General features: G+C 37.0%; 1 protein-coding gene and 1 long non-coding RNA gene across 2 annotated transcripts in view; one reads left to right on the forward strand and one right to left on the reverse strand.

The window, feature by feature from the left end:
* LOC18095629 (probable disease resistance protein At4g27220) overlaps positions 1 to 17530 on the reverse strand; it is a 119512-nt gene that overhangs the window by 76993 nt on the left and 24989 nt on the right. The window lies entirely within an intron of this gene.
* Positions 1986 to 14807, forward strand: LOC127904887 (uncharacterized). Its single transcript, XR_008058316.1, has 4 exons — positions 1986 to 2113; positions 2195 to 2247; positions 3322 to 3394; positions 14499 to 14807. It is a non-coding gene; the product is annotated as an uncharacterized LOC127904887 (long non-coding RNA).

The following is a 17530-nucleotide window of genomic DNA, read 5'->3' on the forward strand; positions in this document are numbered from 1 at the left end:
TCACACCTAACTGCTTAGAATCACTCATTGCTATGTAAACAATTACTTTTTGAGATTTTAATTGGAGTTTATTTTTTAGTCAACAAGTTAAACAAATATATATATATATATATATATTGACTCATAAAACATATTTGCAAGAAAAACTTTATAAATTATATTTTTTTGTATAAAACAATAGATCGATTAATAACAATTGAATACAACCAGTCGATTGGTATAGGTAGAAGATTGGAGTTTTAGCATGGCAGGTGTGCCAGTTATTGTTGGCTTCCTTTTGTATCTACAAGAGCATTCAATAACGCCATGCCACTGATTCTCGCTCTTTTCTTGATATGCTTCGACTTTGATTTTCTGAAGACATGGTACGGAAAGAGAGATCGGTATCCTCTTTAGCTTCAGATAGTCTACTGCGTTAACTTCTTCAAGGGAAGTACAGGTGAACGTATTTCCAAAAATCTTAACTTTAAGAGACTGATTTCGGTGTTGTAAACAGCAGTATGGTTGCTGCTACTAACGTTGTTTTTTTTTCTCACCTAACTTGATTCCTAGATGCTCAAAGAAGCTTCATAACCTATTATAACTTTGGACTTGTATATCTTACTGCCCTTGTCTCGTATTCTATATCGGGCGCCTAGTGATCAGGGATCAGGACCGCAAATCTTAGGCCTATCGAATGGTTTTTGGAAGTGTCATAAAACCTGAAATTACACAACCGGACAATGTTATTTAACCATGTCTTGTGTTGTGTATTCTTGAAAGTGAAGGAACCGCAGGTCCTACTATAAAATTGTAAACGCTCGATAGCTGCATCTCTTCCCAAAAATTATGGTGCTTGTTGAAGTCAATGAAAGCTGCATTCCAAAGTTCCTAACCTCTTCAAACATGTTACTTCCTCTCCTTTAATTAATTAGTAGAGTTTGTGATGAAATGAAATTTCAAAACTTACAGAAGTAAGAGATGAGGTAATATACTAGTTGATAACTCTTTTAATCCAAGTCAAGATACCTGAGAATGGACAAGGATTCCATGCTTTCAAGCAATTTTACAACTTTTTCAACGCCTCAAGCTTTGTTAATGGTGGTACACATCTCATTTGTTAACACCTCCTAAGTAATAATGTAGTAAGGCATACCAGATCAGATATAGAGCCCGACAATAAGAACTGCAAGTCGATGCAATTGAGTGAGAAATGGTTATACAGTCTATTGCAGCATGTAGTTAGTTTTGAGATATCAATAATGTAAAAAGACTACACGGCATCTCAAAGCTCCCCGAACTTCATTCGAGAATGAACCCCAAGAATCACAAACCTAGTCCCAAACTGAATCACAACTCACACTAAATCTTGACACAAACCCTGAACACCCAAAACTAGGTCTTTGCATGAATTTTGGGTGCCTCGAACAAAATATCAACCCAAACCCCAAGGCCTCAAACTAGGTCTTGACCTATATCACTACTAAAAACAGGGGTATTAGCAACGGAATTTAGCAACGGATAATTCCGTTGCTAAATTCAGTAACGGATTTGCAACGGATTAAACATATATTATTTTTTTAATATTAGCAACGGACTTTAGCAACGGATAATCCGTTGCAAAATTTACGTTGAATTTAGCAACGGATTTTCCGTTGCTAATTGAAAAAAAAATAATTAAAATGTTAATATAAAACTAAAATTATGTAGACCGTTGATTACATAAAATCTGAACCGTTTATTTTCACTCTCTCCCCCCACACCGATCGAAATACAGATCCACCAAACCATTTACGCTAAAAATTAATTTACTTCAATTCCACTCTTCCAGTATCCTTCTTCGTCCCTAATAACATCGATTCCTAACTGTTCAAAAATCACCCTCTCTTCATCGATTTCATCTTCCTTTATCCGAAACTGTTCATCATCTTCGCATTCGTCTTCAGCAACCCAATTTTTTTTCTTCATCTTCTTCTCCTTCATCTTAACAGTTTCAATATTTCTCTGCAAACCAACAAAAACAGAGACCCATGGCAACATCGCACCAGACCCATCATCATCACCATCGAACATCCTGTTTTACCCCTTCTCTGTAAACGGGTTAGGTTTTGCACTGTTTTCTTCGATAGCTCAGGTAATTAATTTATGGTTTTTGTTTTCTTTGTTGCAATTTAAGTTACACTAAACAGTTCTAACCTAACTTTCCCAATCTCAGGTGTTATTCTGTCGTGTTGATCCATCTCCCTCACCTGTAACTGAAGAACACAGGTAAGAATTTTTTTTCCCGATACTTTCAATAATGGTTTTAGGCTATTAATTCGATAATATAAGGTTTATGAAATGTTTTTACCATGATTTATATCGTAATTATGCACGTTTAAGTGAAAATTTATGAAAACCCCCAAATTAATTTTTAGGGTTACGGTTCATAAATTGAATGCTTTTATTCAACCTGACCAATGCTAGCAATTATTGTGTCTGGAAGAGAGTGATTGATGGAAATTATGCATGTTTAATTGAAAATTTATCAAAACCCCCAATTTAATTTTTAACAATTAGTATTATTGATGCTGGGTGTTCTTTGATGTCTGCAAGTCTTTTTGTCCTCCTGTGCGCAGACACCTAGGTGTTTTGAATGTATTCATATGCTTATATATATATAAGGAAACTTGCTTGTTGATGTTGTGTTTCGTTAATAAGGTTGCTGTTTTATTTTTGTTTCTTCATTCATTATTATTTTTTCTTGTTGTTTTACTTGTTATATATATAAGTAGCAGAATTGTGTAGTGAAAGAGGTTAGAATTCATGGTTGCCTCCTCCTTGCATGGTGATCAGTTAATTTCCCACATTAGCTATATATGTTGTTTGTTTTCATTTGATTGTCCTGTCTTGAGGTCAGCATGCATGATTTGGAAACGTTATTGATCACCAAATGGTTTAGTTGGCAGGCTTTTAATATGATAGTCACATTGAGAATTTAAAAAAGTTAGAGAAACAATGTAAGAAATGGGACATAATTTTTTAGTACATGAAATATAGTAAATTCACTATTTAATTTCATTTATTTTTTTTAATATTCTTTCTCTGTTTTTAAAAATTTCCTTAATTTAACTATTTTTTTATTTTATTTTTTTCAACTCAAAGGCATTCTAGATATAATAGGGAGTTTGGAACTGGCTATATGACTCATCTATATGTATGCTTCAGCTATTGAATTTTGGATAAAAATCTGTAATATTTACTCATTTTGTTACAGTACCTAATGCTTGCTTTGTTATTTGGCTTTTTTTTTATTTTTAATTTCTGGGTCCTAACATGACTTTGTTCAATATGATGGCTTAGGTTTTTAAGCGTGGCATCAAGTTATCTTCCTCAATAATTAATCAGCCTTTGGGTTCTTCTTGGCACGAAAGCGGTGTGTTGCGTTCTTACTGTTGTAACCCATTTTTGGGTCCCCACAAAATATATATAAAAATATATAGCCAAAGGAGGTTAGAAAAATAACAGGAGGCAGAAGCGCTCAGAAAATGGTTGGAAAATTGGTCAATAAGGTTAAAAATACAAAGATGGAATATTCTTGAAGGAGGAAAGCCCTGTTAACAAGGAAAATTTGAAATTTGAGGAGAAAAGCCCAAATTTAGATGTTTATGGACTTAATTGGATTTTTAAATGAATTTATAGGAGATTTGATTGGAAGAAAAATTGATTTTTAAGTCAATTTGGGCTTTAATTAGAAGAAATTTAAGTTCTGGGGCCAAAATATATTTTTTAGGAATTTATTAGGTCAAATCAGGGGCTTAATTGCATAAATATTGAAGTTTAAGGGCCAATTGGGGACTTAATTGAAGGAATCCGAAACCAAGGACCAAATTGAAGAAGGCGCGTAAGTATAGGGGCTGGAATTAATTGATTCAGGGGCCTAATTGAAGAAATTGGAAGTTTATTGATCAATTAAGGGCTCAATTGCATAATTCAAAGGCCAAGGACCAAAGTGAAAAACGCGGCCAAATATAGGGACGGGGTTCGAATTCGGCAGGGATGCAATTGAAGGGACAAAAGATAATTGAGGGCTGCTTTGCAAATTGACGCGTTTTGGTGTCTTGCAAGATTTAAATGAAACGGCGTGTTTTATCCAAAACGACGCCGTTTCATCCATTCAAAAAAAAAAAAAAAAAAAAAAAAAAAAAAAGGAAAAGAGCAGAACGGTGTCGTTTTGAACGACACTGTTCATCTTCTTCCCCCCCGATCACGCAGCGGGGAAGAAGGAAAAAGGAAGCTTTTGTTTGAATTTTTGCCGGCCACTCTCTCGCCTGGAGCCCACCGACCGGACACAATGGCCGACCACCCACCGCGCACTTGCCAGAAAACCGGGGAGGGGGGCCGAGCCTTGGCAGTCGCGCCCCATGGCCGACCGGCCGGTTGCTCCCCATGCTCCACAGTACAAACCCACTCACTTGGCCCTATAAATAACAGCCAACACAGCAGCAATAGAGAGGGGGAGACGGGGAAAGACAGACGGAGAGGAGAACAGAGGAGAGAGAGGGAAGAGAGAGAACGAAGGAGAGAGAAGGAAAGAAAACCAAGGAAGAAGAAGAAAGGGGAGAAAACGAAAGGGAAAGGAAACGAAGGACAAGGGAGGAGGAAGGAACTCCCTCTCGGCTGCTAACAGCAGCGCCACTGCCGCCGTCCGAGAGTCAACCGCCTCCGCCTCCAGCAGCACCAGTACCAGCACCGCCTCCAGTAGCAGCGGCAACACCAGCGTCGCCACCAACTCCGCGCCAGGTAACTCTTCTTTCCCCTCCCCTTTTTCTGGTTTTTATTTGTTTTTCCTTCTCTGCATGCAGAACGAATAGCGTTCTGCATGCAGGGGTGGGGGGAAATTAATTCCACCCGCCCGTTTTGGTCTGGGCCAGGCGGATCCTGGCCCAGTCCTGCCTTCTGGGCCGAGTCCGGCCCAGACCTGTATTCTGGGCCGGGTCTGGCCCAGAAGATAATTTTATTTTTTGGGTCGAGATCGGCCCAATCCATTTTGGGCCGAAATCGGCCCAACACTTTTGGGGCTGAGTCCGGCCCAGTGGTTTGGGCCGGCCCAGCCCGATTTAATATTATATTATATATATATATATATTATATTTTGTATTATTTATATATATGAAAAAAATTATAAAAATTTGCAAAAATTATAGAAAAATATATGTGATTTTGTTGTAATTTTATTACTGTATTTTGATTAATATTGGTTGGTATTTTATACTGAAAAGATACAAAATCCGGTATTAAAATACCCGGTTTTCATCAAAACATCAAAGATTTTCAAAACAAAAAAATGTCTTTTGCTTTCAAAAATTTTCTAAAAATATCTTTGAAAATATCATTGATTTTTCGGCATTTATTTTATAAAAGTGGATTAATATTTGGTTGTATATTTTTTACAAACCCAGTATTAAAATACCCGATTTGCGCCAAAGCGTACCAAAATACATATTTAAAAAATGTTTTGTTTTAAAATACGGCCTAGTCTCTCCAATATATATATATAAATATTATAACATCATATTTTCACACAACAAAGAAAATTTCAAAAACAATATATGTATTAACATGCATTTCGGCTTTAATAACCAGTTTATTAAAGCCATGAGAACTAGGCCAATATTTCAAAAAATTCTAAAAAATCTTTTTGTCTTCTTTTAGATTTGGGATTACGAATTTATGCATAAAACGTATTCCTGATATTAAAAATATGTTTTTTTACATAGACATTAGAACGGTTAGGTTTTTACCCGATAAGATAAGGACCTCCTTATTGAGGAGGACTTTTCTTGAACCATAGACGGACCAACATACATAAACATTAGAACGGTTAGGTTTTTACCCGATAAGATAAGGACCTCCTTATTGAGGAGGACTTTTCTTGAACCGTAGACGGACCAACAACTAGGAAACACAACGAGACCTTGAATTTTATCAGACAAATAAACAATGCAGCTTACCTTAGGTAGGGCGTATTTGGGGTGCTAATACCTTCCCTTTACGCAACCAGTCCCCGTGCCCGATCTCTGAGACCAGTTAGGGTTCCTAGTGACCAAAATACTAGGTGGCGACTCCCACACCATTTTTCACTGCTAAGAGACAACGAATTCCTTGTCTCCCTACATTGACCAGATATATATCCCCCATATTACATTTTTTGAGGGTGGACGATCGCCGCGACGTCGCTCACGTGCGACAGAATGGCGACTCCACTGGGGACCTTGTAGACTAAGCTTTGTTTTTGTCTGATTTGTTTGTGTTTCCATGTGTTTATTGTTAATATGCCTTTCCATTTATTTGCATATTTGTTTTTTATTTTACACGTATTATTTATGCATTGTATAAAATTGTCTCATGCATCACTTGCTTTTATTTTGAAAAGCACACACAAGCTTTAAGCTAGGAGGGGGATTAGCGATCTGCCCTATGACTATTGGTCAGGGTTCAGATGCGTGAAACACCCAACTCATATCTGAGTGCCTGCTTGGTAATGGTGGGTATACGTACTTTAACTGTTCCTTGCAACGCCCCCATACTGTCTTTACGAAGAACGTCACTGGGCAGATATGAGACCCTTTTAAAGACCAGATAGAAAACCTACCCATTCTCACCTAATAAATAGAACTTGTCCTTAGGATATCTATCTTACGTTCATTTGCATCATGATTAATAATTCATCAATCCAGGTTTTTAAGCCGAAATCCTGCCTAAAGGATTACGAAAGTCATGAATCGACTTTAAGATATACATTTGCACGAGCATCATATTTTCATCACGCATTTATTTTTTAAATTATCATATGCATTCCAGATCGTGAAACATAGGTCCCACATCCAGAGTCCACCAAACCCGGTCCAGATCAAGAATGGAAAACGAAGAAAGAGCTCACTTAGAGTCGCACTACCAGACCGAGTTGGAATCAGTGAAAAATGAAGTTTCTCGACTAACCAATCTGCTTGAGCAACTCTTAAGAGCCAAGAACGGGGAAGGAACGTCTACCCAACCACCTATAGGAGCACCGTCAGTTCATGTCCCGGGGGTATCTCAGAACTTGGGGGCAGATTCAGTGACGGGGCAGCAATTTGCGCCTGCCATTCCCATTCAGCCCCCTCAAGCTCACATCACTGTAGATGGGCCTTCCGATAATAGGTCCACTGGATTTATGAACAATGACAAGATATCAGCCTTGGAAGAAAGGTTAAGAGCAGTCGAGGGAAATGACTGGTTTGACCCCATACGAGCATCTGAAATATGCTTGGTGCCAAACATCACGGTACCAAAAGATTTTAGGATACCGGAGTTTATAAGGTACACTGGGTTGGAATGCCCAAACACTCACCTTCGATCTTATTGCAATAAGATGGCTGAGGTGATTCATGACGATAAGTTACTGATCTACTTTTTCCAAGACAGTCTGTCGGGGTCGGCGCTAAGTTGGTACATGAGGCTGGATAATACCAGGATTAAGAAATGGAAGGATTTAGTGGAGGCTTTCCTTAAGCAATACAAGTTCAATTTGGAAATTGCTCCAGATCGAACAAGTCTAATGGCAATGGAGAAAAGGAGCCAGGAGTCAGTAAGGGCTTATGCGCAAAGGTGGAGGGATGAGGCAATGCATGTCCAACCCCCTTTGATAGAAACGGAGATGGTAACCTTATTTACCAATACCTTCAAAGCACCATATTATGAGCACCTAATGGGTAGCTCATCTCAGCATTTCTACGATGCGGTACGCGTAGCTGAAAGAATAGAGCAAGGGATTAAGGCTGGACGTATAGCTGAGCCCTTAGAGACGAAGGGTTTTATTGGAAGAAAAATGGAAGGTCATATTTACGACTTCGAAGGTGGGTCCAAGGACAAGATAGTGGATTCACTTAACCCACAAATACCTACCTCTCATGTTGCCCACATAAACTTTAACAAACCTTTTTCCTCCAATCGAGCAAATAACCAGTCAAACAACCAAAACAACGACCAAAGACCAAATACAAGGTACATCTCAGAACAACTACCGTCATTACCCATGCCTTTGAAGGAAATGTATGTCAAACTACTGAGCATTGGACAAATAGCTCCTATCCCTACATTACCACTACAACCACCATTCCCCATCTGGTATAAGCCCGAGTTGACTTGCGAGTACCATGCTGGTATTCCCGGACATTGTCTTGAAACGTGCTACGCTTTCAAGAGCATGTTGTTGAAGCTCATCAAGATAGGATGGGTGTCGTTTGAAGACACACCCAATATCAATTCAAATCTATTGCCCAGTAATGACAAAAGTAATAGGGGATAAAGGGTTGGAAAACCTTGGTCAAGAATCGTCAATAATGAAGAAGGCGAAATCGAAAGAGAAGACAAGGAAACGCAAATGGGGAAGGAAGATGAAGCATTGCCTCGGTTGACTTTCCAGAACGGGTTGACCCAAGAACTTCTCGTAGTTTTCAAAATGTAAAACAACTTTATTTGCCTTAGCATGTTTTTGTCATTTGCTTTTGTCATTACTTTTATTTTCTCTATTGGGCAGTCAGGGCTCATGTTTTCAGCCATATTTTATGTTTGTCTTTGACCTACCTTTTTTCAATAAATGATGAGCTTGTGCACTTTTTGAACAAGTTTGAGTGGATGTCATAAAATGGTTTAATATGAGAAAAGCTAACCCTAAAGTACATCCCTACCTCTGATAGCGTAATGAATGATTAAGTGGTCACTTTATAATCATCTGTAATTGTCTTTATCAACCATAACAATGTGCATTTTGAAAAAAAAAAAAAAAAAAAAAAAAAAAAATCATCATTATCCCTTCACGCACTAAAAAAGTTTATCATTGGCTGAATGAATTTATTCTCTATAAAAGCCCAGACTAGGATCACACCCCTACACTGGGGGCAAAACGAGTTGTTTTTGAAAAGTTTTACGTGTTTAAAATTGGTTGGAAGCCCATAGATTTGAAAACCAAGTTAAAGCATTTGACAAAAGCATGACAAAGAGGCAAATACAAGTCATACATTTCGAGAAAAGGACTACTTGAAGAAAGTCAAAGACTTCTTCTCAAAGATATGATAGGCAGCACGAGAAATGAATCCAGCATACGACTTCAAAAGCAAGCTCATATCAAGAGAGAGTTTCATGAAATAGAAGAAGATGATGGGGCCTATGTTTCAAAACCAGGTACAAATGCATGCATGGCATCTAATCATAAATCATTGCGTATATGTTTTTTGGATCATTACAGGAGGAGACCTTAATGCATTCCAACAAAATTGGAGATGAAGAAAGAATCATTGAGTTGATTCTAGAACAACGAGAAGAGAAGATAATAATTTTCAAACCCTGCCATCAGGAGGAACGACATCGAGCAATCGGTTAAAGGGAATCGCCAGATGGGATTCCAGGTTGACCGATTTACAAAATAGATTTTTTGGTTTTTTGATTAAAGAAGATCGCCAGAAGGGATCTCATTATTTCAGCTTCGGAAAAAGGAATCGCCAGATGGGATTCCAAGTTGTTTGAGATTGCCGGAAGGGATCTCGTATTTCAATATTGGTCAAAGGAGGTCGCCAGAAGGGACCTCGTATTTCAGCTTTGAATAAAAGGAATCGCCAGATGGGATTCCAAGTTGATGAAGGTCGCCAGATGGGACCTCATATTTCATGTTGGTTAAAAGGAATCGCCAGATTGGGATTCCAAGTTGATTAAAGGAGATCGCCAGAAGGGATCTCGTGTTTCGCTATTTGGAGGTCGCTAGATGGGACCTCGTATTACATGTTGGTTAAAAGGAATCGCCAGATGGGATTCCAAGTTGTTTGGATAAAGGAGATCGCCAGAAGGGATCTTGTATTTCGATGAAGGTCGCCAGAAGGAACTTCATGTTTTAGCTTTAGTAAAAGGAATTGCCCGATGGGATTCCAAGTTATTTGAGATCGCCAGAAAGGATCTCGTACTTCGACATTCATCAAGGAAGGTCGCTAGAAGGGACCTCGTATTGAAACTATTTCTTAGAAAAGCATGGAGTTTACTAAGAATTCTTCCCCTGGGTAGGTCACCCATTATAATGAGACCGCACTTCACATTCTTTCCATTTGGGTAGGTCACCCATCATAATGAGACCGTTTTCCACATTATTTTTCCTGGGTTAGTCACCCATACAATGAGACCATCATTTTTCCTGGGTTCGTCACCCATACAATGAGACCATCTTTTTCCTGGGTTCGTCACCCATACAATGAGACCATCTTTTTCCTGGGTTAGTCACCCATACAATGAGACCATTATTTTTCCTGGGTTAGTCACCCATACAATGAGACCATCATGTTTCCTGGGTTCGTCACCCATACAATGAGACCATCTTTTTCCTGGGTTCGTCACCCATACAATGAGACCATCTTTTTCCTGTCACCCATACAATGAGACCATCTTTTTCCTGGGTTCGTCACCCATACAATGAGACCATCTTTTTCCTGGGTTCGTCACCCATACAATGAGACCATCTTTTTCCTGGGTTAGTCACCCATACAATGAGACCATCTTTTTCCTGGGTTCGTCACCCATACAATGAGACCATCTTTTTCCTGGGTTAGTCACCCATACAATGAGACCATCATTTTTCCTGGGTTAGTCACCCATACAATGAGACCATCATGTTTTTTGGGTTCGTCACCCATACAATGGGACCATTATTTTTCCTGGGTAGGTCACCCATAATAATGAGACCACTCTTTCCTTTTTCCATTCGGGCAGGTCACCCGTCATAATAAGACCACACACGTTTTTGTATTTGGTTATGGGTAAAGGAATCGCCAGATGAGATTCCAAGTTTTTGGGGTTAAAGGAGATCACCAGAAGGGACCTCGAGATGACCAAATTTTGATCATAGTTTTTGGGTTAAGGAGGATTGCTGTAAGGACAAGGTTTCAGAGCAATCGAGCTCCGACTAGATCAGTTTCGGGAGCTCAGTTTTGGTTTATCTTTATAAAACTTACTGCGCAAAACCTCTGCTCCGTAAGCATTATAAAGAGGGGGCATCTGTTGTAACCCATTTTTGGGTCCCCACAAAATATATATAAAAATATATAGCCAAAGGAGGTTAGAAAAATAACAGGAGGCAGAAGCGCTCAGAAAATGGTTGGAAAATTGGTCAATAAGGTTAAAAATACAAAGATGGAATATTCTTGAAGGAGGAAAGCCCTGTTAACAAGGAAAATTTGAAATTTGAGGAGAAAAGCCCAAATTTAGATGTTTATGGACTTAATTGGATTTTTAAATGAATTTATAGGAGATTTGATTGGAAGAAAAATTGATTTTTAAGTCAATTTGGGCTTTAATTAGAAGAAATTTAAGTTCTGGGGCCAAAATATATTTTTTAGGAATTTATTAGGTCAAATCAGGGGCTTAATTGCATAAATATTGAAGTTTAAGGGCCAATTGGGGACTTAATTGAAGGAATCCGAAACCAAGGACCAAATTGAAGAAGGCGCGTAAGTATAGGGGCTGGAATTAATTGATTCAGGGGCCTAATTGAAGAAATTGGAAGTTTATTGATCAATTAAGGGCTCAATTGCATAATTCAAAGGCCAAGGACCAAAGTGAAAAACGCGGCCAAATATAGGGACGGGGTTCGAATTCGGCAGGGATGCAATTGAAGGGACAAAAGATAATTGAGGGCTGCTTTGCAAATTGACGCGTTTTGGCGTCTTGCAAGATTTAAATGAAACGGCGTGTTTTATCCAAAACGACGCCGTTTCATCCATTCAAAAAAAAAAAAAAAAAAAAAAAAAAAAAGGAAAAGAGCAGAACGGTGTCGTTTTGAACGACACTGTTCATCTTCTTCCCCCCCGATCACGCAGCGGGGAAGAAGGAAAAAGGAAGCTTTTGTTTGAATTTTTGTCGGCCACTCTCTCGCCTGGAGCCCACCGACCGGACACAATGGCCGACCACCCACCGCGCACTTGCCAGAAAACCGGGGAGGGGGGCCGAGCCTTGGCAGTCGCGCCCCATGGCCGACCGGCCGGTTGCTCCCCATGCTCCACAGTACAAACCCACTCACTTGGCCCTATAAATAACAGCCAACACAGCAGCAATAGAGAGGGGGAGACGGGGAAAGACAGACGGAGAGGAGAACAGAGGAGAGAGAGGGAAGAGAGAGAACGAAGGAGAGAGAAGGAAAGAAAACCAAGGAAGAAGAAGAAAGGGGAGAAAACGAAAGGGAAAGGAAACGAAGGACAAGGGAGGAGGAAGGAACTCCCTCTCGGCTGCTAACAGCAGCGCCACTGCCGCCGTCCGAGAGTCAACCGCCTCCGCCTCCAGCAGCACCAGTACCAGCACCGCCTCCAGTAGCAGCGGCAACACCAGCGTCGCCACCAACTCCGCGCCAGGTAACTCTTCTTTCCCCTCCCCTTTTTCTGGTTTTTATTTGTTTTTCCTTCTCTGCATGCAGAACGAATAGCGTTCTGCATGCAGGGGTGGGGGGAAATTAATTCCCCCCGCCCGTTTTGGTCTGGGCCAGGCGGATCCTGGCCCAGTCCTGCCTTCTGGGCCGAGTCCGGCCCAGACCTGTATTCTGCGCCGGGTCTGGCCCAGAAGATAATTTTATTTTTTGGGTCGAGATCGGCCCAATCCATTTTGGGCCGAAATCGGCCCAACACTTTTGGGGCTGAGTCCGGCCCAGTGGTTTGGGCCGGCCCAGCCCGATTTAATATTATATTATATATATATATATATTATATTTTGTATTATTTATATATATATTTATATATATGAAAAAAATTATAAAAATTTGCAAAAATTATAGAAAAATATATGTGATTTTGTTGTAATTTTATTACTGTATTTTGATTAATATTGGTTGGTATTTTATACTGAAAAGATACAAAATCCGGTATTAAAATACCCGGTTTTCATCAAAACATCAAAGATTTTCAAAACAAAAAAATGTCTTTTGCTTTCAAAAATTTTCTAAAAATATCTTTGAAAATATCATTGATTTTTCGGCATTTATTTTATAAAAGTGGATTAATATTTGGTTGTATATTTTTTACAAACCCAGTATTAAAATACCCGATTTGCGCCAAAGCGTACCAAAATACATATTTAAAAAATGTTTTGTTTTAAAATACGGCCTAGTCTCTCCAATATATATATATAAATATTATAACATCATATTTTCACACAACAAAGAAAATTTCAAAAACAATATATGTATTAACATGCATTTCGGCTTTAATAACCAGTTTATTAAAGCCATGAGAACTAGGCCAATATTTCAAAAAATTCTAAAAAATCTTTTTGTCTTCTTTTAGATTTGGGATTACGAATTTATGCATAAAACGTATTCCTGATATTAAAAATATGTTTTTTTACATAGACATTAGAACGGTTAGGTTTTTACCCGATAAGATAAGGACCTCCTTATTGAGGAGGACTTTTCTTGAACCATAGACGGACCAACATACATAAACATTAGAACGGTTAGGTTTTTACCCGATAAGATAAGGACCTCCTTATTGAGGAGGACTTTTCTTGAACCGTAGACGGACCAACAACTAGGAAACACAACGAGACCTTGAATTTTATCAGACAAATAAACAATGCAGCTTACCTTAGGTAGGGCGTATTTGGGGTGCTAATACCTTCCCTTTACGCAACCAGTCCCCGTGCCCGATCTCTGAGACCAGTTAGGGTTCCTAGTGACCAAAATACTAGGTGGCGACTCCCACACCATTTTTCACTGCTAAGAGACAACGAATTCCTTGTCTCCCTACATTGACCAGATATATATCCCCCATATTACATTTTTTGAGGGTGGACGATCGCCGCGACGTCGCTCACGTGCGACACTTACTATTATTTAATATGGTCTCCTTAATGCTTTGTCCTTTTGAGGTCTTGTGCTCTTATACTACATGTCATTTATATGGAATATCATTTAATGCATCCAGCTTCCTTTGTTCATGCAATTTTTTTACATGTCATTTACTGTTTTTATACAAACTGTTACCATTGTTAATTAGAGTTAATTATAATTTAGTCTATGCATTTTTTATGATTTTATAAGTTAGTCATTATGTTTTTGAAAACCATAAGTTAGTTCCTTGTTATAAATTAAATGCTAGTTATTTTAAATTTCAAAATGAATCATGTTTAAGATTGAAATTTTTCAGGTTAGATCTTAGAAGAAAAATATTGTTATGAGAAGATAAGTGCCAAAAAAATATTAAAAATTAATAGTTTAACTTGGATATCCTTTCTGTTTTTCATAGTTTAACTTGGATTTGTTTTAAAAGACTAGCAAGTGTTATAACTGGATGGGTTTAAGATGTTATGCACAATTCCTTTACCTAAGATGTACACTAGTAGATTTATCAATGAATGTCTACTGGAATTTTGTTTGTTGAAGCTTATTTTAGAGTTATTTGTTATGACATTCCATTTCTGCAACTGACCTCATGTGTCAGTTATTAACTAAGAGGTGGACTTGTGTATTGTAGCTTCTAGGCAGGAGCAGTGGATTTCAAGTAGCATCCACTCATCGGCCATGTACAAAAGGAACTGCCACATTAGAGAACTGCCCTTGATGGAACTCAATACAATCTCTTACTGTTAGACAGTGAAGGAATAGATGCCTATGATCAAACAGTAAGCGCATTTACATTATCAAGATGAACTGATGATTGTTGTGCTGGTTTTATGTTTTAACAGTTCAAGAATTGATGAAATGGCTAGTAATAAATTTTATTAATTGAAGAATTTATTTTCTGTGATTCCTTCTTATTTATAATTTACACCATATCCTTTTTATATTCTCACACAGCGGCTGTTTTGGATTATACAGTAATTGTTGTTTTGGATTATCCTCTATCTATTTAATAAGCTTACTGAATACATGTACTAGAATAGTGTTATGAATCTACCAAGCAGCTTAGCACATTAATTACATGATATAATTGCATTTAGATATTGAAATCCTAGGCTAACAATGGCAAGTCTCGGTGTGGACATTCTAGAAAGGAAGCTACCTGTCAGGATTTTCCTTCAAAAATATTTGTCTTGGAAGTCAATAGTTTATACTAAGGATATTTACAATAAGCTGTGGGGGGGAACATTACAAGAGTAAATATCAGAGCCATAATTAAAAAAAATAAAAGAGTATTACAAGAGTGGTTATTTACAATGATTAAAACTAATTAAAAGTGAAAAGTTACAGAATATATAGCTAACAGATTATACAAGTGAGGTGAATCAGTTTGCCAAGCATCTAGGTTACATACTATTCTTGCTTCTGAAAGAAAAAGTAGGAGTTTGAATGCTTGTGATGGAAGAAATAAGACCAAACAAGATTCTTGATTTATTGATGCACATGCAACAATTAATAGCACCAGTCTCTTTTGCTTTATTTGTTAAGCCATCAAAGGACACTAGCTGTTAGTTCCTTGTTATTAAATTAAATGAAATTTTTCAGGTTAGATCTTAAATGAAAAAATATTTGTTATGAGAAGACAAGTGCCAAAAAAATATTAAAATTTCATACTTTAACTTGGATATGCTTTCTGCTTTTCATAGTTTAACTTGGATTTATATTTAAACATGTAAATTAACTATTAGTCTCTTGGATGAGGATTTGTTTTTGTATTAAAGAGTTCTACAGCTCTTTTGGCTTTTTTTATAGTTACTATGTTGCATGAACTAAGTAGCAAATTGTTTGGAGCCAACTTGTGTAATTGCAGAAACAATCGCATGTTTTTTAGCAGGTTTGTCTGTAATGATACATGTAAAATGCACCAGCATTGTGCAATGGTTCATTTTTTAGTCAGTTAGTTGAGTTTCTCTATGTGAATGAAGCAAACTGATGGTGAAAATCTTTGCTTGCTTAGCCATTATCAGTGGATATAGGATCAGTTAACAAACTACAAGCAATCGCATGGGCTTGTTAGAATTATTTGTGGAAAAGGCTAGGGTCAAGTGCTGTGAGGTCACTGGACTTGACCCTTTAAATTGTGAAATTGGAAATATTAGACAAACTCTTTTGTTGTTTTTGGTTCACAAGGTCATGATCTTGTTTGGAATGAATATAAAAGATGGGAGCTTGATGTTTGCACTATGAAGTCAGTTCTAGCAAAGCACTAATTAGTATAGATCCATTTCCAATCACACAAAGGATAAAGGATTAGAGAGCAAAGCACTAATTTGTTTTAAAGACTAGCAATTGTTATAACTTGATGGGTGTAACATACTGTTTATGTTTTTTATTTTTCCAGCAATATGAATGGCTTATTGGATCACAATATAATCCAATAGAGTTGGTTAAATCTGATTGGGTTGCAATAAGAAAACCTCCACCTTGTGCCATTGATTCTTGGGGCTTAGGTAAGTCTATTTTGCTCCATTTTTACATGGTTGCTTAATTATATCGTGCGTAATTTTTCTGTTGGGCATGCCTATTGTAATCTTTTCAAGTAGTTGGAACTTTGCCTTTCATTGGGACAATATTGACAGTTTGTATAAGAAAACTAATGGATTTGATATTGAATTCTGTTGATCGGATTTTGAGGGAGAGATGGGAGAAATGGGTGAGAGATATTGATGTTTGAAAGAAATGTTTAAATTGTTATTCAACACTTTGGAAAATTCAAAACCACTTTTAGGAGTTTTACGGAAAAGTAAGTATTCTTTAAATTCGGTGATTGCAATTATAATTACGCGTGGAAAACATGTATACCCACACGCAAATTAAATAATGTCGTGTGATTTTTAATTGAAATTATATTAAAATAAATTTGTATAATTTTTTTAACATTGTTATATTAAAATTATTAAAAAATATAAAAATATTAATTTGATATTTTTTTAAAAAATATGTCATAATACAAAAACAAATCCTCATCCAAGAGACTAATAGTTAATTTACATGTTTAACTATAAACTTTGATTACACAACAAAATATAAATAATAAGTATTTCATAGAAAGAGGTTTAACATAAATATATTCACACCTCCATTACCTTAACCATAAATATTAACAATAATTATTGCTCGTCCGTGTAGAACTTGTAATCAACTAAATTGGATTGTGCCTAAAGAATTTATAAAACAAATGTATTTATATTTTCATCCACCAGTATTATAATTATTATTTAATTATTATTTCACTACGACATAAAAGATAGATACAATGTATATGATAAGAGACAAAGATACAAATGTGAGTAACTATTGTAACCCATAATAAATTATGTTTTTTTTTTATATTGCATTTTCATCTTTTTAAAAAAATAAAAAAAATTCTTTAATCTTGTATTACCTCGCATGTTTCTGATTTCATTTACCATTTCTTATTTGAGCAAAAAAATATCCGAATAAAAATAAAAAGTTTGATGGATCCAATAAAAATAAAAGGATCCAAATAAAAAAAAAACTTCTTGAGGTGGTAACAAAAGTTAGAAGGACCAATAAAAAAAATGAACTCCAAAACTATTATAAAGCTAAATTTATTTAATATTTGTTCAACTAAATATTTTTTTT

Source organism: Populus trichocarpa, chromosome 1 (genome assembly GCF_000002775.5).
Source record: "Populus trichocarpa isolate Nisqually-1 chromosome 1, P.trichocarpa_v4.1, whole genome shotgun sequence".
Lineage (NCBI taxonomy): Eukaryota > Viridiplantae > Streptophyta > Magnoliopsida > Malpighiales > Salicaceae > Populus > Populus trichocarpa.